Source organism: Lagenorhynchus albirostris, chromosome 3, assembly GCF_949774975.1.
Source record: "Lagenorhynchus albirostris chromosome 3, mLagAlb1.1, whole genome shotgun sequence".
Lineage (NCBI taxonomy): Eukaryota > Metazoa > Chordata > Mammalia > Artiodactyla > Delphinidae > Lagenorhynchus > Lagenorhynchus albirostris.
Window position 1 is genome coordinate 139430817 of NC_083097.1, and position 20645 is coordinate 139451461.

The following is a 20645-nucleotide window of genomic DNA, read 5'->3' on the forward strand; positions in this document are numbered from 1 at the left end:
CCCAGATGCCCCGGCAATGGATGTACTTATTTAAGTCAAGCTATGTGATCCTATTCTTTTGCCACTTGATTTGCTAGCAGGTGTTTAAAATGGAATGCTCTCCTTTGTCTGAGCATGTGCTATCAAAAGTTGTCTATCAACAGCAATAGAAAATGCAACTAACAAAACCTATTTCTTTTAGATCTATTTCTGCATGTCTCATATTCTCAATGTCATTGGTACCACCCTCCCACACCCAAGTGGTCATCTGGCCTTCCCTAACACAGTTCTTTAATTTCATTGAGAACAGACGTTTGTCAGATTTAGGTGGCATATGTGCTAATCATAGTTTAATTGGTCTCTCTTGGTCTGTGGTGGTACAGGTGTGATGCAAATAAAACATATCTGCAATGGAGGCGATTGGAATTACGGTCAACTGACAGCAGGCATCAACCTCTCAGTGCCTGAAGAGCCAGTTTATTGGATAAGACAGGACAATTACCACAAACGGCCCATCAGAATGGTTAGAGCTCCTTACAGGCTTTGAGGCAGGTGTTTGTGCCTTCCGTTTAATCTCTTCCTTTCTGGTTCCAGGCCACATGCAGCCCTTGGCACCAGCAGAAGCATTTATACAGAAATCTGGGTCACCTGGATGCCCAGCGCAGTGGATCAGGACATTCATTGCCAAACAAGGCATGAGCTCCCTATAACGCAAGCTCAGTTTCTCCAGGGGAAAGGTAACCTGACTTGCAATCTTTTTTGGGTCATCTGTGTATTTTGTGCAGTAGCATCGTGGAAATTTAGAATGTTTTTTCGTTAGCTCTAGTGGACCTCCTAGAACATTTTCAGTTCAAATCTCTCATTTTATAATTGAGAATTTGGGGTCGCAGAGAGGTTAAGCAAGGGCCCCAGGTACAGCCTATTAGGGGCGAAGCCCAGGCGAGATTTTAGGGCTTCTCAGCCAGTGCTGATTACAGGACTTCCTGTTGCTGTTCTGAGCATCCTTTCCCGTCCCTGGTCGGCTCCTGTTCATAGAAGAAGCTGAAGCCTCAGCAGCTTTTAGAGATTGGAGAAGTAAAACAGATACCTCCAGAAGGAGAAGTTGTGAATAACTGTTTTCTTCTTAACACCCCTCTTTTCTCCTGTAGGGATTTTTTTTTTAAACTCATCACAATCAAAGTAGCTATTATGCCACAGTGGTGCTTTTCTGTCTGCTAGTGTTGAAGTCGTTTGAGATCTGTGACAATTCTGCTATATAGCAAAGTTCTACTTCATATATTATGGTTGATCATCAGAGTTTCACGGAGGACATGTATTGGAATGTTAGTATCCCTCTCTCAGAGAAGCAGAACCTGGGCTTATGAAATCTCTTATAACTTTCCTAAGGCTACCTGGGCCGTGCTGGCAGAGCTGGGATTTGAACCTGAGACTGGCCTCTGCCAAACCTGTGCTGTTGACCTCATGATACCATGGTCCTGCAGAACACTCAGTGCTTCTGTAGTGATTTAACTTACTCCCAGGGAGTAGATTCAGCTTTGGGAGAGGCTGTTTCACAAGGTTGATGATACATTTTCTCAACTCTCCTCTTTCAGGATCAAGATTCAGATGGAAATTTTCTTATTAGATCTTCTGAAACCATAAGTGGTCTGAACGTTGTTACAGTGATCAAACTAGGATCAAACTTGGACTCAGAGAACCGGACCAGAGCAGTGGAAAGATCCAGAGGTCTGGGTAACGGTACAGCCTTCCTGAGAAATCTGTCAGTGAAATCACTGTTGAGTTGTGTTAGATGTTAGTTCATTGTCTTTAATTAATTTAGTTTCTTTGATTTTTTTTGGCAAAAAATTGGTCTTGGCTACATTTTACGTGTTTACCACTTTCCTCATAGAAATATAGTCCTTGCTACTTGGATCATTGCTATCAAAACTAAACAATTTCTAGGCTAGTAAAAAAAATTTGAGCATTACTGTTTTATGGACCAATTTATAAAACTGTCAGCTTTCTAGATGGTATTTTTTTAGTTGTGGATTTTTCTCAGAAAATTCCATGGTTCAAAAGCCTTTTTTTTTTTTTACAGTTCATTACACAAATTTTACCCCCATGATATCCCTGCTGATTGTGTGCAATTCATCCAGTTTTTCTTATGTTCATTGCAAAGAACAAAAGGGATAAAGGCAGTGGAATGGCTTTTTAAGAAAAGCCAAGTTCTGGGAGAAATTGGCAGGCACCACTCAATTATTGGTTTAGGAAAAGCGCTTCTAAATCCTTGTCTGGATGGCAGGATTGAATGTGAAATTTGGGGGGCTTTCTGATCCAGATGCTTTTCTTGTTCCCTAGCAAGTCTACGTTTTCTTCTTTTTGGGAGGATGAAGACAGAAAAATGAAAGGTAGCAAAACTCAGTTTTTCTTTGGTTTTTTATTGAGCGATTACTCTAGTCCGCCCATGTTTTGCATGTACTGCTTTTCATAATTACTAGTTAGCATATTTGAATATACAAATGAGCATCATCACCTAGATAAAAGCATGACCAGTTTCAAAGCCTGGAGTACATGTGCAAAGAACTATTTCCCTGGATAGAGGTGCTCAAGGCTGAAGATGACCTTGACAATCTTGTCTTTACTGCCAAGAACGTGTTCAAATGCCTAGGTGCATACTTCCCATATATCTTTAAAGTCTAGGACATTTCTTTCTGTCTTTTTTTCCCTCTCTGTTTTCTTCTGCAGTATTTATCCAACTTGTGTTCCATTTTCTTTAATGTAGTTCTCTGCTCCTTGGTTGGCAGATAGTCTTATAAACAAAAAGGGTTTGTAATAGACTATTACCAGGATGAATGGAGCCTTTGGACACTTGCCCAGAATCTGTCTGTATCCTTTGATATAAGAACATTGGATTGTTAGTTTGAATTGGAGAGAGTAGTTTGGCTGCAATAAAGGTTACAAGGAGGAGGAGAGACAAAAATTATGAGGGTGTTGTTTTGTCTTTCTTGCCTATACAATGGAATGGGTTTGAGTTCATTGCTTAATGGGGCAATGGTCAGTAGTTGCTGTAATTTTTTTTCTTATGAGAGTCTTTAGGGATTCTGGTGCCCAATCAGTTGTGTTGCAGAACCTCGGTGTCACATTATGGCACAGAATGGAAAAGATGGATGTCTCTAAGCACTGTTTTGGCACCTTTGGAATTGGCGTCATGGAGGAGTCTCTGGAGACCATGCTCTTGCATGGACACTGGCATTCACAGGGTGGATGTGGTGAGAAGTTGCTGGGGGGAAGCTCAAAACACCTATGGAGGCAGTTGGTGGAGGAGAGGGAGAACATGGCAGTTCTGTGTGGTGGCTATTGCTGACATATCGGTTCATGGGCATGTGTGAAGCATTCTTTTGGGAGTGACAGCGTCTGGGGAACCTTTTAAACATCCCTTAGAACCACTGCAATTCAGGAGTCAAGCAATCTGTTATTCCTGTGAGGAAAGAGTTGGTTGTTCTCAAGTTACATATTAATTTGTTAAGTGTGGTGAGTGTCCAGAGCTGTGATTGTCTGAAATTTTAACTTACTTGCAAACTAAGGAGTCAGCCTGCGACAATTTCATGGATGCCGGTTGAAAACATAAGACTCCTGGGTAGAGAAAACAGACCTCCTTATTCATGGCTCCCCAGGCAGCATGAGCATCATGATTTCCTTGGTTCCCCTTGTCCCCAAGTCCAAAGGATGACGCAGAAGAGGTCCAATGGGATAGCTGTGCATATAATGGGTTTGTGTCATGGTTGAGGAACCCCAAGCTTAGGAAACTCCAGTTTTTTAAAGAGGCTGCTGATAAACCTGACCAACTTTTGCCTCAGAGGGAGACATTATCTGTCTTACATTGGTCAGGAAACAAATCTGTCCTCTGTCCCAGAGGAAGATACTATCTCTAGCTTCCAAGGCTGTTGGCTATTCAAACATTCTTGACAAGATAGTCTAGGAAAAAACTGTCAATGCCTCTGCTCAGAAAACTTGCAGGAACATGAGAAACCTATGAAGAGTTGACCCCAATGATATGTTCAAAAGACTCATATTTTTATAGTTACTGCATTTAGGTAATGCCTGAAATCAACGGAGTAATACTAATTACGGTAAAACAGGAGGAGTGTTTTGGGGGCATATCAGTTTTTTATGTCTCCCACTGAGGCTTTCCCTCCTGTGACCTGTAACTTGGATAGATTTTCCAGGGTGGTGCCTTTTTTCTCTTGTTATTAAGGCTCATCTGCCACAGACACTTAGGATCTGTCCACAGTGCTAATTGGGATACAAAGAAAAGGCTTTAGACTAAATGTTCCAGTGTCCATTAACGAATAGTGACAGGAACCAGAAGATGTCATATCCTGTCACTATGTAATATGCTGGATCACCTCCCCAGATTAACTAGGGAATAATGAAAAGTCTATGTGTGAGTGAGTGAGTGAGTGTATGTGTGATGTTTGATGTGTGTGTGTGTGTGTGTGTGTGTGTGAGAGAGAGAGAAGAAGAGAAAAGGGGGAAAGGGAAGAACGGAGAGGGAGGAGGGGGAGGGGGTGCTGATCACAGCCAGCATTCAGAAAGAGCGTGCACATATATGTGCTTTGATGCCGTTGGGCTAGTGAGGCTCACTTAAACGGCATTTTAAAGCTCTTAAATTTATCCTCTCACACCTTCAAGACCTGCAAATGATAATCCAACCTTTTGGATGGTGATTCTCTTGGATAAACATGAAATTAGCCTCAGAAACACCTTCTCTTAATTCAGATATTGCTTAAATCATGGCCTTACAGTATTCCAAAGTCCTAAAGATTTTGCAGATAGGAGGAAAAAGGAAGTCAGTAGTTTAAGTATTTGAAAACAAAGTGAAACAAGGAAAATAATATATACTTTACAGGAAGAGCCTCTTAAGCCTGTTTGTGGCTAATCTGTTAGCTATTCTTTGGCTAAGGTGGAATGAATGTATTATAAGAGCGGCTCTATCGAGCACAGTGTGATGATAGCTTAATCTGACTGTGGCCGTGGCTCACAGATCACTGTACCCAGTCAATACTCTATTATTGCAAGTTAAGTGGTTTGGTACAGTATTCCACGCACAGGGTATTAGAAGCTGTGTTTCCTAATTTCCTAAGCAATAATGGTATGAGCAGTATGCATTTTTTATGATAAAAACTAGCAATTGCCTCCACAGAGTTAATGGTTTTTTATGTACCATTGGTACAGGAGATTCAGTCATAAATCAGAGCAAAATTAAACGTAAAATATACTAAATTTTGGCAGAATTAGATTTTCTTTGCAGAGACTGAAGTCTTCAGTTTTGCTTGGAATCAAACTTTGGTTTTCTTCCCAGTGCTTTTATTTTTTCATTTTATTTAAATGGGTATGCTGTTTCTTGATTAAAATTGATTCCAAATAATTATAACAATAGTAAATCACAGCATGAGCCTGGGTGTTCTTTGTAGCTCCTGGAGGCTGTCTCCATCCAGCCTTTCTGTGCTCTCCAGTTTTTAAGTGTTAACTATATCTGCAGCACAGACGGGGTTATGAACCACACAACAAAGGCTGTGGAGTGAAAGATCATTCCTCCTTTCAAATGGCAGCTGTTTGCACAGGTTGGCGACCCTGAGCAGGACAGAACTTCCTTGGCGGATTGCTTATCTGCTCATTTTACAGTAAATAGAAAGTAAGAAAGGACAATGGTTTTTCCTCATTAGGAGCCTTGGTGAGGATTGTTAGTTTCCACGTATCAGGAGCCCTAGCCCAGGAAGGTGGGAGAGCAAGGGGTGGTTAGTGAGAAGGGACATGGGTGTTTCATTCAGACTGAAGGTAGAATTAGAGCTGCCCGTGGGTGATACGAACAGGAAGTTCAAAGTCACTGTAGTCAAGCTTATACTCTTCTCTCTCCTGGAGGTCTCCTTTTTGCTCCTCTCGCACATCTACTTCATTTTTCTTTCTGCAGTTGGGCTTTTTCTGCATCTTTCTGCATGTGCAGAATATGGTGGCCTCAAAGGGTCTCAGTTTCAGTGATCAGTCCCACCCGCTAGGTCAGAGTCAGGCCCAAAGGCTGTCAGGAGCTGGGCCACACCTTAATTACCAGGTAGTGATGGGACAGTGGCAATATGCAGAGTGCATTTCTTCCTTAAAAGCATTGAACTTAAACAATATTAGTATAGGTAAAACTAAACACAACCAGAGGGACTTCCCTGGTAGTCCAGTGGTTAAGACTTCGCCCTCTAATGCAGAGGGTGTGGGTTTGATCCCTGGTCGGGGAGCTAAGATCCCACATGCCTCACAGCCAAAATAACAAAACATAAAACAGAAGCAATATTGTAACAAATTCAATAAAGACTTTAAAAATGGTCCACATCAAAAAAATCTAAGAACAAACAAACAAAACCACACACACAACTAGAGTCTACAGGCCAAATGGAGTCTTGAGGCTGCCAGTGTAAGATCCCTTGACTGGGCTTTCTTAGACCATTTCTCAAGTTCAGGGGATACCTAACTTTGTCAGCAGGGATGGGTCTAGGGTTAGGTGAGTGGAGCCTCAGCAAAATTTAAGGCAATGACTAAAAATATCAATAATCTGGATAAATAATACTTCAATGTAATATTTTACGAAATAAAAATTAATGCAAAAAATTCCGTGGTGAACAGAATACAAAATTTTGAATAAAGGGAGGATCACTATTACTGATTTTTTTCTTTTTGCCTCAGGTTCTAGTATGGCTCAGAGCAGCATGGTTTGCCAGGTGTCTACCCCTAGGCCAGTTAGTTATGGGCAGGAGAGTGAGTACCATTAATACCCTGTGGGTGAAGGGGGTCTCTGTTCTCAGCAGTAGGGATGTGGGCTAGGCAGGCAAATCCCAAAAGATGTCTGCTAAAGGATATTAGAGCATGATACTTTCTTCTGGGATACGGTCCTTGTATTAGCCAGCTCGGGCTGCCAGAACAAAATACCATACACTTGATGGCTTCAACAAGAGAAATCTGTTTTCTCACAGTTCCGGAAGTTGGAAGTCCAAGATCAGGGTGCCAACACTGTCAGATTCTGGTGCGGCCTCTGTCCCTGGCTTCCAGATGACTGCCTTCTCCCTGTGTCCTCACATGCGCGTGCGTGTGTGTGTGTGTGTGTGTGTGTGTGTGTGTGTGTGTGGAGAGAAACTCTCTGGTGTCTCTCCTTGTAAGAACACTAATCCTATCATGAGGGCCCCACCCTCATGGCCTCATCTAACCGCAATTACCTCCCAAAGACCCCCTTTCCAAATACCATTACATGGAGGTTGGGGCTTCAACATGTGAATTTTGAGGGGACATAAACATTCAGTCTCTAATAGCCTCCCCATATTAGGAATATACTCCAAACATTGTTAACTCCCCTTTAGTCATCTTTCCTGAATTTGTCATGTATAAATTAATCTTTTCTTAAAAAAATCTAGTTATCTTTTGACAGTTGTGTCAACATATAAGCTCAATAAAGTTAAGGTTTTGGGGCTTCCCTGGTGGCACAGTGGTTGAGAGTCCACCTGCCGATGCAGGGGACACAGGTTCGTGCCCCGGTCTGGGAGGATCCCACATGCCGCGGAGAGGCTGGGCCTGTGAGCCACGGCCACTGAGCCTGCACGTCCGGAGCCTGTGCTCTGCAACGGGAGAGGGAAAAAAAAAGTTAAGGTTTTGTCATTGACTTCTTATTCCAAATAAGTTGCCACAAGAGTATATTTTTGCAAAGCTGAATTAATCATCAGAAGAATGACTCAAAGATTTAACTAGAAAATGAAGTTTGGGTACTTAACCATTTCTGAAACCCCTGGGACCTGACCAGCAATTACTCTTCCCACCCATAAGAAGACAGAAACATTTAGCATATGGTTTTTCTTTCCCACCTAAAATCAATCAGAATTATGTCATTTTGTAGCTTACTGTAGTCAATCAAAATATGCCTAGTTCTTCTAGTTGTAAATCTGCTAAAGACATTTTTCAGAAAGGCCTGTCAAATTATTAAGTGATAGGAATATTGGTAGAGAAAATAATTCCTTTAGACATTTTGTAGGGACTAAAAAATTAAGGAATTTTTTTTTTTTTAAGTCTCCTCAAGGGCTGTTTTGGTTTTGATATTCAAACACCATATTGGAGAACATTTCAACTGTGAGTATAATCCTGAAAATACTTTGAGCCCTGACAGTATCTGTCCTGGGTAGCCTTGTATCAAGATGGCAAACAAATCCTGGAAAAATTGGGAAGTATTTTTGTTTTCAGAATGCTTTATATGCAGTTCCCCAGAAACAGCTCAAAAAGACAGATACTCTTTTATAAAAGGTTGCTGGTTTAGCACTTCCCAACTTACAAAAGTTGGAATTTCCCACTGGCTCAGTAGAAGGATTTGTATCACTTATTTTAGATTCACTTAATAGCACATTTGTGTTTGAGATAAAGCCTGAGTCCCACCAGACAAGTAAGATTGTTCTTAAAAATTTGCCTCCTGGGACTTCCCTGGTGGCTCAGTGGTTAAGAATCTGCCTTCAAATGCAGGGGACATGGGTTTGAGCCCTGGTCCAGGAAGATCCCACATGCCACGGAGCAACTAAGCCCATGCGCCACAACTATTGAGCCTGAGCTCTAGAGCCCGTGAGCCACAACTACTGGGCCTTCATGCCACAACTACTGAAGCCCGCACCTCTAGAGCCCGTGCTGTGCAACAAGAGAAGACACTGCAATGAGAAGCCTGAGAACTGCAATGAAGAGTAGCCCCCTCTCGCTGCAACTAGAGAAAGCCCACACGCAGCAATGAAGACCCAATGCAGCCAAAAATAAAGAAATAAATTTATTAAAAAAAAAAATTGGCCTCCTTCTGTCTCCCCACCATATATACTCAGATCTAAAGTAGAGTCTTCTAAATGTTATTTCACCACTAGATATGACATCGTATTTTAAACCAGCAGCAGTAGCTGCTGTTTCTCTTTGTAGAGAACATGGTTGGATGTACAGCAATCAGATCTGTGAAGACTGGTGAGTTTTCAGTTCCTTAAGTGAAGTCCTAACTGTAGTTACCCCATCCCCCCCTTTGTATTGGCGTAGATGGGAATGAGGGTGAAGTAGGTGGTAACACATGGAAAAGTACCATAAGGTTTATAAAAAAAAAAACACTGCTGAGTAACACTTGCCTAATCACATGTGACCTCAGTATATTTATTGCATTTTGTTTTCACTTTTGCCCTGGCATTCATCATACTCTATCCTTCTTTTCCCCTCCTACTTGCCACTTTTATTATAATTTTTTTTTTTTTTTTTTTGCGGTACGCGGGCCTCTCACTGTTGCGTCCTCTCCCGTTGTGGAGCACAGGCTCCGGAAGCACAGGCTCAGCGGCCATGGCTCACGGGCCCAGCCACTCCGCGGCATGTGGGATCTTCCCAGACCTGGGCACGAACCCGTGTCCCCTTCATCGGCCGGCAGACTCTCAACCATTGCGCCACCAGGGAAGCCCATAATTTTTTAATTAAGACTTTTTTTAGAGAGAAATTTTTTTCATAGCAAACTTGAGGGGAAGGTACAGAGGTCTCCCAAATACCCCCTGCTCCCATACATGCATATTCTCCCCATTATCAGCATCTCCCACATAAGTGTACATCTGCTAAAACTGACGATCCTACAAAGACACATCATAATCACCCAAAGTCCATCATTTACCTTGGTGTTCACTCTTAATGTTGTACATTCTATGGTTTTGGACAAATATATGGTGACATGTACCCATCATTACAGTATTATACAGAGTATTTTCACTGCCCTAAAAATGTCCTGTACTCCATGTATTCATCCCTCCCTCCCTACCAAAAACTTGGTAACTGCTGATCTTTTTACTGTGTCTATAGTTTTGCTTTTTCCAGAATATCATATTCTTAGAATCATACAGTACATAGCCTTTTTGGATTGGCCTCTTTTCACTTAGTAATATGCATTTAAGATTCCTCCATGGGCTTCCCTGGTGGCGCAGTGGTTGAGAGTCCGCCTGCCGATGATGGGGACATGCGTTCGTGCTCCAGTCCGGGAAGATCCCACATGCCGTGGAGTGGCTACGCCCGTGAGCCATGGCCACTGAGCCTGCGCATCCGGAGCCTGTGCTCCGCAACGGGAGAGGCCACAACAGTGAGAGGCCCGCGTACCGCAAAAAAAAGGTATTTTTTAGATGTGATTAACATTTGCAAGCAGTAGACTTTGAGTAAGGTAGATCATTCTCCATAATGAGGGGATGCCTCGTCCAATCAGCTGAAGGCCTTACGAGCAAAGACAGATTCCCTAAGGAAGAAGCAATTCTGTCCTGAGATTGTAGCATGAAAACCCTGCCTGAGTTACCAGACTGCCTGGCCTGCCTTGTGGAATTGGACTCAAGACTGCCGTGTTATCTTTTACCTGAATTTTCAGTCTGCCAGGTTACCCTACAGATTTTTTTTTTTTTTGGCGGTACACGGGCCTCTCACTGTTGTGGCCTCTCCTGTTGTGGAGCACAGACTCCGGACGCGCAGGCTCAGCTGCCATGGCTCACGGGCCCAGCCGCTCCGCGGCATGTGGGATCTTCCCGGACCGGGGCACGAACCCGTGTTCCCTGCATCGGCAGGCGGACTCTCAAGCACTGCGCCGCCAGGGAAGCCCTGTTCCCTTGTTTTTTGTCGAATTGTTCTATTCCTGAAGGTGGGGATTTGAAGTCTCCAGCTATTTTTGTTGAATTATATATTTCTCCCTTTAATTATTTCAGTTTTGACTACATTTATTTTGGGGCTGTGTTAGTTGAATATATGTTTATAATCGTTATGCCTTCTTGATGGATTGACCTTTTCAGCATTATAAAATACCTTTTTCTCTAATAACAATTTTGTCTTAAAGTTTGATTTGCCTGATAAAAGTATATCCACTCCAACTTCTTTTGGTTACTCTTTGCATGGTATGTCTTTTATTGTCCTTTTACTTTTCACTTACTTGTGTCTTTGAGTGTAAAGTGTATCTCTGGTAGACAACATAGAGTTGGAATATATATATTTAAAAAATCCATCTGTCAATATCTGCCTTTTGATTGGAGTGTTTAACCTGTTTATATTTAGTGCAAATTACTGCCAAGGTAGGATTTATGTCTGCAGGTTTGCTATTTATATCTCTATGTCTTTTGTCCTTTTTGTTTCTCTGTTCCTCCATACTGTTTTTTTTTTTTTTTTTTGTTTGTTTGTTTTTGCGGTACGTGGGCCTCTCACCGTTGTGGCCTCTCCCGCCGCAGAGCACAGGCTCCGGACACGCAGGCTCAGCGGCCATGGCTCACGCGCCCAGCCGCTTCATGGCACGTGGGATCTTCCCGGACCAGGGCACGAACCCAAGTCCCCTGCATCGGCAGGTGGACTCTCAACCACTGCGCCACCAGGGAAGCCTTTTTTTTTTTTTTTTTAATATTTATTTATTTGGCTGCTCGGGTCTTAGTCGTGGCATGTGGGATCTTTAGTTGCAGCATGTGGGATCTAGTTCCCTGACCAGGGATCGAACCCATGTCTCCTGCTTGGGAGCGTGGAGTCTTAACCACTGGACCACCAGGGAAGTCCCTCCATACTGTTTTGCTTTGTGTTAATTAGATATTTCTTAGTATAACACCTGAATTCCCTAAGGCTGCTGGTTTCCACAGCTATTCTCTTTGTTAGACTGTTGGTTTTCAAGGTTATTTGCAGAGCTGGGTAGAGGGTGATGGAATAGGTTAGGAATAGGTTACATTAAAACACCACAAATCTCATTGTCCTTATGAGACTCAGATGTTTTCCTTGAATAAACACTCCTTGGATTGTTTTATGTCATTCTTTAATTTCCAGTGGTCTGAATAAATTGATTTTGACAATTTTTGCTAGTGTTCCACTGTTGTTGCTGTTGTTGTTTTTTGCTGTACGTGGGCCTCTCACTGCTGTGGCCTCTCCCGTTGCGGAGCACAGGCTCCGGACGCACAGGGTCAGCAGCCATGGCTCACGGGCCCAGCCGCTCCACGGCCTGTGGGATCTTCCTGGACCGGGACACGAACCCATGTCCCCTGCATCGGCAGGCGGACTCTCAACCACTGCGCCACCAGGGAAGCCCCTCCACTGTTTTTATAGAGTGGTTTTTCAGATATCCTTTTCCCACCATTCCAAATTTCTAGAGATTTCTTGAAACCTTTTTTTTTTTTTTTTTTTTGCATTTACGCGGGCCTCTCACTGTTGTGGCCTCTCCCGTTGCGGAGCACAGCCTCCAGACGCGCAGGCTCAGCGGCCATGGCTCACGGGCCCAGCCGCTCCGCGGCACGTGGGATCCTCCCGGACCGGGGCACGAACCTGCTTCCCCTGCATCGGCAGACGGACTCTCAACCACTGCGCCACCAGGGAAGCCCTTGAAACCTTTTTTGTTCTTTCTTTTGACTGTATTTATTCTCTGAGTATACATTTTAAAAAAATAATAAACGTATGCTCTTTTTTCCTGAGCACAATAGCCAAGATATTTTATCTCTCTGAGGATATTATTAATTTAAAATATTTTTTTTCACCCTATATGATCTCCATTTTCTCTAATTGGCTTCAGTGTCTTCATTTTGTCCTCTCTTCAGACAACAATGGCAACTGTAGTAGCAACCATTTATTAAACACTGACTCTGCACTAGTTCCTCTTCTAGTGCATTATACATATTAACTTATTTAATACATACTTATTTAATCTTCACTTTAACTATTGGAGATATCATTTTCTTAATTTTACAAAGCTGAGACATAAAGAGGGTAAATACTTGTACATAGTACAAAGTTGCAGAGTTGCAATTCAGGTATAGTCTGACTTTCACATCTTCTTTCTCAAATATTAGCCCATACTTGGGTCATCTGCTCCTATGTACCAGTGGGGTTATGAATATTTTGAGCATATGTGTGAGGCTTGTTGACTATAGCGGTGTTATCTGTAGGGTAAATTGGGTACTTCTTGGCTTTTCTGATTGTTACTTTAGAATGTAGCCTTTTCTTGTCTACTAGTAAATTATCACTTGTCCATCAGCTTTCCATCCTTCAAAATTTTTTGTTTAGTTCTTACTTTTTTTCTTTTTACATCTGTGTGTTTATGCCTTAGGGAGGAAAAAGGTTTACTATATTTTAGAAGGGTTTTGGGAAGGACCAGAATTAATTGCATGTTTTCAATACACTGTCCTTTTAATCATTTTAAGCATACTTAAAAAGAAATGATCTCTGACAGTTTTATTATCTGAAGTTTTGGGGTGGGGCATCTAGTTCTTCTTTTTATCTGCTGATTTATCATGAACATTAGATTTTTCCTCTTGAGCTCTATAATTTTGTTTTGCATGTGCATTACCAGCAGAGCTTTCTCCATGGGATTTTTATGCGGTTTGGGCTGAGTCTTTCTCTACTGAGGTAAATTTCTCCTTTTCTCCTGCCAGGTGTTCCAGGATAACTTTTTATGTTAATTTCTTGCCTTAGGAATACAGGGCCCTGCAAAGACAGTATGAAATAAACCCAGACTCATGGGAAGAAAGGCTTCAGGTTAAGAATTTTCAGGGAAGGCTTCCCCCACTCCTCCTGCCTGGAATGTAGAACTGCATCTGCCTCTTTATTACCTTCCTGTGCCAGTGAGCATATAAAACACCATTTAATTGAAAGTGCAGTCCTCTGAAGGTTCTGGATTAAGGGTGAAGGTCTCATTTTCAACTGTCTGTTTCACATAGGTCCCAGGTCTTATGTCCTATGTGTGCAGCTATTAAAATCGAAGACCCTGGGCTGAGACCAGACCAATCCCTTCCCCAATCACCAAACCAGGACAACTTGGTACTGTCTCACTGAGTTTCCTTCCATCTTCATTTGTGATTCCTGGGGATTTTCCTTAGTTTTAAGCTCAGACATGTATTTAAAAGGATACTTGTGATTTTTTAACCAAAATATCTATATATTTTATAACAGGAGGTATTCCGGTTATCTGATCTGATATTTTTGCTTGAAGCCCTAAAATTAACTTTTCTTGCTGAATTATTTCATGTATACTCCATAGATGTTATCCTTACATTGAAAGTATGTGTAATTTTTTCCATGACATTGCTGCTAAATCAAAGAATATATCTTTTACTCAGCTTTATTGAGATATAATTGACATATAACATTGTGTAAGTTTAAGGTGTATAATGTGTTGATTTGATACAGTTATATACTTAAGAAAACTTAAAGGGGTGTGATGGATTGTGTTGTGGAAAACCTATCAAATACATCCTCTGTCTCTTCAGAAAGCTTCACAACTGACAGAAGTTATAGAAGGAGGTAAATTTGGGCTTGATATGAGGAAAACCTCTTGCTGACTAGAGGCAGCTACACATGAAAAGATAGTCCACCTTACAAATGGTTGATGACTTTGTCCTTTTCTCATCATTGGGAGCCATCAAACACAGGTAGACATTATCTTATCTGTAATAGTTAAGTTCTCAGACTCTAAATGTAGGTTACAGTACTTGTGATTACATTTAGGACCCACCCAGATAATCCAGGGTAACCTTACCATTTCAAGATCCTTAACTTAATCATATCTGTAAAATTCTTCTTTGCTATATAAGGTAACATTCACAGATTCCAGTGTTTAGGACAGGGATATCTTTTGGGATCCATCATTCAGCTTACCACAGCAAGCTTTGTGGACGTCAAACAAATATCTTCATTGCCCTAATACCACTCTTTACAGTATCTTGGGCAAGTGTCCTCCAGCCTCCACGTGAGCAATGTCACTGTTAGGGAACTAATATCATTGACCATTAGTTTGTACTACAATAACCTTTAGCCCTTTCCTATTCTCAAGAATCTATGGGTTTGGAATTAGTGTTTTGAAGTTACTTTTTCAGGAACTGATTTATATTTACTAACTTCCATTTGTACCATCTATTACAAAAAAGAATATGCTAATATGCTAAGCTCAGGTGAATTTATCCCAATCCATGCCTGAACGGTTGAGGTTTTACAGTGACCTATCACATTTAAAATAAATATATTAATCAAAATTCTTAAGTTTGCAAGTGTTAAAAAGTAACCAAGTGACTTAAGCAATGACAAGAATTTATTGGCTCACATACCAGAAAAGGCTTGGAATAGGTATAGCGTCAGCAGGATCTGGGGCTCAAATGGTGACTTGTTTGCTGAGGACTTAGTCTCTTCATCTCTGAGTTCTGTTTCTTTTTGTTTGATTGTATTCAGCCGGCTAATACTTAGATGGCTAGATTATCACCAGGATGACCCAAGCAACCTTGATATCTTCTTAGACCTCAGTGGAAGAAGCTCCATTTTTTCAACTGTTTTTAGAATTTGCATTTATTGGGTTGGCCAAGGTCATAAGCCCAACTTTGGATCATGTCAGATCCATTGAAACTGCAGGGACATAGGGTAAGGAGTGTTGGTTCTCCTTTAAAATATTAAAAAGTCACTATCAGAAAAAGGGACATATGTGTTGGTCAGGCCACAATAACAGATGCAATACGCAAAACATTACATGTGATATGCAAAACATTACATATGCTATATGTAATCATAGTTTCAGCTCTAAGTTTAGCCGGAGGCTTATGGAGTCAATCCCGTTGCTTTTAAAGCCGTGCATCAGGCTCTGGGTACATTTATGTTTGTTTACATATTTAGATAAAATTTGCCAGATGGGACAAATCCATCGGTGCTGCCTAGCCAGTAAGCTGGCTTCGTGGAAGTGATCAGAGAATGTGGGTAAATTCATCTTTGAACAAATGAATTAAATATGCACAGTAAATGGTTTGATGCACAGCAGGAAAGTGCTGCCTAATCGTTGGGGAAGAGAGCAAAGCCGGCAGAGCAGCAAGCCTCACGCAGTCACTCCTATGGTAGGGTCTGAGAGGTGGCCATAGCCAGGAGGCTAGCAGAGTGCTTTGTAGCACAGCGCTCATCTGAGTGTGCAATATGTTACCTACAGCTGGATCTGGCATAATCATCCCTGACTAATGGGAGGCGAGAGGAGGGGGTTCAAGCACTGAATAAATAAATTACTTAATTACATATTATCAGAGAGAAGAACAGATGGTCAACTTAGCCCATCTCCTGATGCCTTTGGCTTTGGAACGAAGAATAGATCCTCAGAGATTGTAGCAGGTTGGGCTCTTGATTCTGTATATCCGTTGGTCCTACCAGAGGCTCATGGTCTTCAGGAATAAACAGGCTCATTTCTCCAAGGCTGAAAGGCACTGGGTGCTCTGGTGCCTACTCTAAGCTGAAGCTGGACAGGCCTAAGCAGGTCGGCATTTTCCACTTTGTTAATTTTGGCACCAGATGGAGGTGGAAATGGATTTCATTTCCTGCAAAATGGTTGAAAAGTGATTTTCAAATGAGGATCTAATCAAATGTGAAAGGGGTAGTTGAGCATTTACTTAATGTGCTCAGGAGCATCTCCTATCACTGCAGACCATATGCTCGTTTTCCTCAGCTTTGGATGTCCCCATGGAGAATCCACTTCTTTTTCTGAGTACTGGTTGCTCTGGTGTTAGAGAGAAGTATAGCTGGGGTTGTATTTTGGAAGCACCATGTTTGTTTTCAGATGATTCTCTTTGGTATGGTAGGATCTGCAGAGCACTTGTTCCCAAATGCTGGTCTGGGGATGGTTGCATCAGAATCACCTGGGTTGTTTATTAAAGTTACGTGTTCTTTAGCTCCAGGCATAGAGATTCTGTTTCGCTCGGTTTTGGGTAGGATCTGGGAATCTATGTTTCTAAAAAGCTCAACAAATGATTATGAAGCAAGTGTGGAGATCACTGTGTTTCAGTTGAGGGGCAGGAAACAGATAGTAAATTCAAAAGGGTTATTAAAGAGATTTTAATAATGAGTTATTTACAAAAGTGTGGGCAAGTTTATTTTTTTGTTATATTTAATGTTTAGCATTTTTATTTTTTTTTTACATCTTTATTGGAGTATAATTGCTTTACAACGGTGTGTTAGTTTCTGCTTTATAACAAAGTGAATCAGTTATACATATACATACGTTCCCATATCTCTTCCCTCTTGCATCTCCCTCCCTCCCACCCTCCCTATCCCACCCCTCCAGGCAGTCACAAAGCACCGAGCTGATCTCCCTGTGCTATGCGGCTGCTTCCTACTAGCTATCTACGTTACCTTTTGTAGTGTATATATGTCCATGCCTCTCTCTCGCTTTGTCACAGCTTACCCTTCCCCCTCCCCATATCCTCAAGTCCATTCTCTAGTAGGTCTGTGTCTTTATTCCTGTCCCTAGGTTCTTCATGACATTTTTCTTCTTAAATTCCATATATATGTGTTAGCATACGGTATTTGACTTTCTCTTTCTGACTTACTTCATGCTGTATGACAGACTCTAGGTCTATCCACCTCATTACAAATAGCTCAATTTCATTTCTTTTTATGGCTGAGTAATATTCCATTGTATATATGTGCCACATCTTCTTTATCCATTCATCCGATGATGGACGCTTAGGTTGTTTCCATCTCCGGGCTATTGTAAATACAGCTGCAATGAACATTTTGGTACAGGTCTCACAAAAGTGTGGGCAAGTTTAAAGGAAACTATTAAGGGATGATGGGCCCCCACAGCTAGCAATAGCAGGAAACAGGTGCAAGGGGCAGGAGTAGTTATCAGAACTTGGTCAGACTTAGAGGACTCCTGGACAAGAACTGTGGACCAACCCATGGTCCAGCAGAGAGAAAAATATTTTTCTCCTTTTGCTCTTTGATCTCAATCTGGTGCTTTCCATTGGCTAAATCCAAAGGGCCAGGGAGTCCAGATGACATAGCCCATAAAAATCAGACTCCTGAGATGCAAAGCAGGATGAAGAAGGCTGGAGAGTGGACCTAGAGGGGCAAACAGAGAATATCTAGCACACGTTGGTATAGATAACATTTTCTAGTCACACATTTGTGTGCTAAGTTGTGGATGGCAAATGTATGGATCTGTTTTGTTCTGCAGACATACTTCTTTTCTCAGTGTAAAATTGCCTCTACAATTTCATCATAGAGTCTAGAAACTCTGAAAGAGCATGGGTGACATCTTTAGAATTATCTTCCTGTGTCCTGCCCGCGGTTCAGTCCGTTCACATTCTGTCTCTCGAAAAGGCTATGAGAAGAATATTTTGGAAGATCATAGTTGTCTGCCTGGTTGTCAACTTTAAATTTGGCAATATACCTATAGTATACTTTATCCTCTCTTATTCAGTAATTGTGGGCCTATCATTCTGATTTTTATTATTTATTTATTTTTGACTGCGCGGCATGTGGGATCTTAGTTCCCCGCGCCCCCTGTATTGGAAGCGCGGAGTCTCAACCACTGGACAGCCAGGGAAGCCCCGGGCCTATCATTCTATATTCTATGAATTTATTTATATTTTCCATGAAGCTATTTTTATTTGTAACGAATGTGCTGACTATTCAGGCTGACTGTTCTAAACATAGCTCCTTAAAGAAGCCACATTGCTATACCTCCTAAAAGACTGCATTCAGCCATGTTGCTTGGTTTTGATTTTACGTGCTATATTTCGTTCACTGTATTTAAAGCATACTTTGAATGGTCACTTGTAATTAGAACTCCACATCAGAAGGATTGGAATAATTTTGATTTTAGTATGCTGCCTGTGGAAATTTGAGCACATCTTAAAATATAGCAGAAAAAGAAAATTTATAGAAATTGTCCATGAGATCCCTGGAGATTTATTTGTGGCTTCCGTTTTAAGTCTCCAGCTCCCTCCCCCAGTGAAGAAGTTTTTGGCATTTAGAGTCCCCCTTGATGATAAAAACTAACAGCTCAAAGACAGAGGCTTTCATTACAGCTATTCATTAGGACACCTGTGCTTGGTTAAGAGGACAGTCACTAGTCTCACCCCAAGGAAGTAATATGCATACTGATTGCTGGCATCTCTTAGCACCTACTGCCTCCTGGCACTTTACCTGCAACTCGCTTATTCCAGTTGCTCAGGCAGGAACCTTGGAGTAAACTTTGATTCTTTATTTTTCATTATGCTCCACCTAAATCTATCAGCATGTCCTGTCGTCTTTATTTTAAAAACATATTCAGAATCTGACCAGTTCTCACCACCTGCACTGCAGTGCTGTGGTTCAAGTCCCCATCCTCTCTCGCTCAGATTATTGTGGTCGTCTCCTAATTTCTCTGCCTGCTTCTTTTCCTTCTCCCTGCCATCTTTTCTCTACAGAGCAAACAGAGAAAGCCTTATGAAAGGTCATGTCATGTAGCTCCTCTGTTCAAAACCCTCTGATGGCTCCCATCTCACTCAGTAAAAGCCAAAGCCATCACCAAAGCTTATAAGGCTTCGCATTATCTTTTCTTCTGCTCTCTCTCTGACCTCATCTCCTTTCACTCTCCCCTTCTCTCATTGTAATCCAGCCACAGGACGCTCCTGCTGCCGAGCCTTTGTATATGTCGCTCCTTCTGTCTAAAATGCTCTTCCTCCTGTTATCTTCCTGGTTGACTCTCTCATTTCATTCAAGTCTCTTAAAATATGACCCTGTAAGAGAGGCCTTTGCTGACCACCATATATAGAGTGCCCACCATCACTCTGTTTTCACTGCAACTCGTTATTTTTCTTTATAGGACATATCACCATCTGACATATTTACCTGTTTGTCTCTTCCCCACAAGAATGAAAGCTTCTCGAGTGCTGAGACTGTTGAGTTTAGGGCTGTATCTCTGGCATTTATTTTAGTACATGGCACATAGTTGGTGCTCATCAAATATTGGTTCAATGAATGAGCAGATAAATGAATAAAAAATAAGTTGTTCTTAAGAAGTACATTGTCTAGCATTTAGCAAAAATAACTCGGCAATTTTCCATTTTAAGTAACATTTTATTGAGTACTTATCTGATACTTCACTGAGCATTCTATCAGTCACATTGCCAGTGACGGATGCTTTGGTTTATAGACAAGGAGGGGGATATACATATCCTATATACACACTTACATAAAATAAATATATGCGTGCATATATTACATGTGAATGTGTCTGTGAATATATGTATGAATGTATGTGTTTGTGTGTGTATGTGTTCATTAGTGTGTACGTGTATAAAATTTTTTTGGCCCAGGTAGGAGATGCCTTCCTATTCAGTGTCTCCCTGGAAAAGTCTTCATCTTCTGCCCTAGGAGGCAGTGCCAGAGGCAGGACATCAAAGGAGGTGACAGTGGGGACCTGTGCAGTATTGGGGAGACCTGACTGTGGAGTGGGGGGGAAATTTATGAAAGGACTGAACAGTATTCCTCATGGGCTTTGTGAAGCTGGGGTTACTAACTGCCAGTGGAATAGGGTATAACAGAGATAATGGCCCTTAGTAGGAGTTCAGCCCTCTATTCCTACCTTGGGGGCAGTAGCCTAATAAACCTGAGTGGTCAACATTTATAGTAGTCTTCACTCTCTTCCAGGACCCTTTGAAACATATATTTTTTGAGTTTAGTTTTTGCCTGAAAAATCTGCATCCCATTTGAATGAAATTGAATAAGTTTCAGGGCCCAAGCAGCATGTCTTCCATCTGAAGCAAAATGGAGATGAATTTCTATTAGATGTTCCCATTATAATCTGTTTCTACCTCTAGTTTTCATCAAAAATTGCTAGGAAGTACCACGTAATGTATGATCAAGATTTGCCCACTGGCAGC

At 41.6% G+C, this 20645-nt stretch overlaps 1 long non-coding RNA gene across 1 annotated transcript in view; it reads left to right on the top strand.

The window, feature by feature from the left end:
- The first annotated feature begins 595 nt into the window (after nucleotides 1-595).
- The window catches only part of LOC132518570 (uncharacterized), a 35588-nt gene continuing 15538 nt past the window's right edge, over nucleotides 596-20645 (top strand). The window contains exon 1 of the long non-coding RNA XR_009539918.1: nucleotides 596-716. This is a non-coding gene — a long non-coding RNA (uncharacterized LOC132518570). The remainder of the gene's footprint in view (nucleotides 717-20645) is intronic.